The sequence below is a fragment of the Notothenia coriiceps genome, unplaced genomic scaffold, assembly GCF_000735185.1.
Source record: "Notothenia coriiceps isolate Sejong01 unplaced genomic scaffold, NC01 NC01_scaffold00037246, whole genome shotgun sequence".
NCBI classification, from domain to species: domain Eukaryota; kingdom Metazoa; phylum Chordata; class Actinopteri; order Perciformes; family Nototheniidae; genus Notothenia; species Notothenia coriiceps.
The window spans coordinates 11,752,174-11,756,184 of NW_011369947.1; positions in this window are offsets into that span (position 1 = coordinate 11,752,174).

Here is a 4,011-nt window from a genome sequence, read left to right on the forward strand (position 1 = left end):
TTTAGCATGGTGAAACTCTAATCTTAAAGCTCCCCGGCAGTCATTACAATCCCGCTCTCGCCTGAGACCATCACCGGTACTCGGTTGCACTTGACAGTAGTCTTAGCGGTTGGTCGACGGAGATAGCGTGGCGAAATTTCGTTGCAATACATTGCAAGACAACTGTAGACAATGTAAATCGTAGAACAAAAAAATTTGATTTTATATAAAAAAATAATTGGTAATATAACAAATATATTCAATTATAAGCATCACGACATAAGAAATATACTGCATACAAATACTGGGGTTCTTAAAGGCGGTGGCCATGTTCCGACAGCTTCAGTATCGCCGTCTTTTATAATACGATGTGCAACTCTGTCGTCACTTACGGCCACGTCATTTCTACTCCCTTTTTTACTGCGTCTCTCACAGCCCAAAGAATTCTTGTACCTGCGCAAGCTTCCTATACAGATAAAAAACAAGCGTACTTCCTGGAACGTCATCGTAAACATAGGAGTATGACCATCTTCTTTTACACCGGCACAAATTGTCTTAATTGGAAGCCCCGGTAGGTGCTTGGGCCCAGCGATTACCGCCCTCGTTTGGAGAGTCATGTTATTATTTCACAAACAAGTTGACAACTAAATAAAATATTTAAAAAAATATTTTATAATTTTTTTTTTTTTTTTTTTTTCTTCTTTGGGCCAGTTCAAATGGTGAGGTGCAGAGAGGTGGAGGGCCGGTCAAAGGGGCGTGGCGGGCCGTATGCGGCCCGCGGGCCGTAGTCTGGGGAACCATAGTGTAAACCATGCACAGGTGGTAATTGTCTGTGGTGAACCTCTGGCATGGTATTCCATGGTATCTGATACCTTGCACAACTCCCAAGAGCACAGTGGTGTAAATAGCCTACTGCTTCTATCCATTTATCCTATTAGGTGAAATTCAGCAGTAATAAGATCTTGATCAAGGCAGAATGCCAACAGTTCGCCTTGTTTGCTCACTGTTGAGGAAAATAAGCTCAAAGCCATTCCAGCAGTCGGGTTGGCACCTTTGTGTGAGAGTAGGAGTATATATTTCCCTCACAGTCTCTGAAGAATTCAGTAAATGCAAAGTCATCTTTTCCTATATTCATACTTATTATTTCTTTGTATATACCACAGTTGTATTCACATTGTAAAAGACCACACCGTGAACAGTTTAAGCTACTGTTTGATGTGAGCAAACAGAGACATAGTGATATGAAATATTAATAGTCACGCCTAGTTTTGGCTGAATTTAGTGCTTTCCAATTTTCTTGTTTGTTCCCCCTCTCTATGTCTCTATCTTATGTGTTTCTCAGAAGAAGCTGCTCTGAAAGCTAAAATATGTTGTATATGCATGGGCAATTTCAAAAAGCTGTTAATAGGTTACAATAGCCTCTCATTCATTCATGTGGAATACATTTAGTTTGTAATACAGAAACACAGACCTTCTAAACGTATTAATATTTTTTTTTCAACTCTTGATATCAGTTTTGTCATGCAAGCTGCTGCAGTTAGCAGTTAGCATCAGCTTACTTCTAATGACATAATAGACTTTTCTTATTGTAAGTATTTTAGGTGTATTTGATCCCATTAGTGGTAGTTGAATTCAGTTGAATATCAGCAGTTCCAGCCAAGGCTCTGATATTCAAGGTTCAAGGTTCTAGGTTCTTTATTTGCAAACAAACATAGCTACAGTGTAGTTATGTCCATGAAAATCTTGTGTCACGGCTTCTCCAACAGTACAACACAAAACACAGATAAACAGAAAAATATAGTGCAAGTAAATAGTAAATACAAGAAGAAAAATAGTTTAAAAAAGTGAAATAGTTCAATAAGAGTCTAAGCAGCCAGATGAATATTGTGGATGTTGTTTCAACAGTTCAGGTGTTTAGCAGTCTTATTGCCTGTGGGATGAAACTGTCACTGAGTCTGGTGGTTTTAGTCTGGATGCTGCAGTACCGCCTGCCAGACGGCAGCAGACTGAACAGTTTGTTGCTGGGCATCCAGACTAAAACCACCAGACTCAGTGACAGTTTCAAAACAAATAACAGCCCCGTCGTACAGTGTTGAAATTTCGTATGGTCAAAAATCTCAAGGGGAGCCCACTTACCGGAGGGACTAAATCGCTAAAGGAGACGATACTACTTTACACGGAAATCGAGGTGACAATTTCCTAAACCGGGATACTGTAAAAAACGAACAACACGGACGGGGAAAAAACTCGAGACACTGAAAGACTTTAGGAGACAAGGGACAGGATACACACCGTAAACGACGACCACCCGGCAATTTTTACCGCTGCGTTAAATATAAGAAACTTGTGCCAAAACAGAGTAACTTTGTCTGTTGTCCGGAAGAATATGAGTCATTTCTGTCATAAGATTAGAGGGTGGAGAGAACCTTATCGAGGAAGTTTGTAGTAAAAAAGAAGGAAAAAACTGTAAGAAGAGAATGTTGGGCCGAGGACCCGACGTTGTTTTTCGTCCCTCGCTCTGCTTTCCCATTCTTTATGTAACAAATAAGAGTTGATTTGTTACATTACTGTCCTGAGTCGGTTGTCCAGGGCTCCCGACGGTTACTTCTCTCACCGGTCGTCCTAAGGCTCTCGCTGCATAAGGCCACCCGAGAAAGACTCCGAAGGCCGGTCCACATCGAGTAGTTCCGAATCGTCCGAGCAGTGTGTCCACGCGAGCAGTCCTCTTACCTGGACCGTTGTGTTGGTGGTGGGTCTGCCGTGGGTGCGCCACACCTCCCCAGCAGTGTGGAGGGGGGGGTATGCCTTTCCTCAAGGTGATCTGTGGCAATTGATGATTTTTACGACCTCGAAAAGAGCTATAAAACCGCTACTGTCCTCTGTAGACCGGTCAGGGAACTGTCGTGGGACCTTCTTGGGCCTTACAGCATTGTCTTTGCGGTTTATCGGGAACCGATGCTTTGGGTGCCTGGACTGGGTCAAGCGACGGCTTAACCCGAAAGGACAGACTGTACTAAATTGCACGGCTCGTATGAGAGAGAACCTCCGGTCCGGGTTTTTGTATTGCGTGTACATGGTGTACAAAAATGCTGTGTGTCTAACAGGGCTGACGGGTACGCGAAAGGACTCCTGAGGAGGTGCTTTAGACTTCCTTGTGTTAGACTATGTGACCTAGGGTTAACTTGGAAAGGGTGCAGTGTGAAAGAACTGGTCGTAGGAGGGGAACGTCGACTGTTGGGACCACCGTGGTATGGGTAGGAGCCACCGCTCTGGCGGAGTTTTTGCCTACTCCCTCGGTAGCAAAGACGAGATGGTCGTTGAGTGAGCCCCTATGTTCTGTGTTGGGCAGTCCTTATTGTGTTGATTGAAGTGACCGAGAAGGGGGACGAGTCTGAGAGGGGGACACGTGCCGAGTGTCGGGCCCATTGCCGTTCGGGGTTTGGAGGTCCTCCGTGAATTGTAAGAGAAGACGCATGTCAGTGGCACCCACTTCTACTGACGCACCACAATCCGCCACCTGGGAAGGTCGGTTGTGCCGACGGTCGGTTCCCGGCAAATGATCCTATTGAGGTGTGTGGGTTAGCGAAGTAAGTCCTGCCTGGGTACCGCTGTAGGGGGACGGGCTGGTCTCAATTTGTGTTGTCTTACGTCTCCTTGTCCGTGTTGTAAGTAAGGGTATGGAGGTAGGCCTGTTTTAGGGGACAAGATCAAACAGGCTTTTGCCATTGTGTCCGAGTCTTAAACTCAGTATGCTACGTCACAGAGAGTTGTTAAGAAATGGCCGTGCGACCTACAGTGAAGGGGGGTTAAACTGTGCATAGCCAACGTTTTTTACGTCTTTTGGCACCAAGGAAAGGTTGTGGCGTACCAGTAATGGACGACTGACCCTCTCTACTGTCCATTCCTAAGGGTCCTGTGTCGTGTTCTCGTCTCAATTTTGACCGGATGTGCAAGGGGACGATCGAATTGAACCCCTGGCAGTCGGAAGGTCACCGGGAGAAGGGACGTCCTTTACGTCTAAAAGGCCTTAGG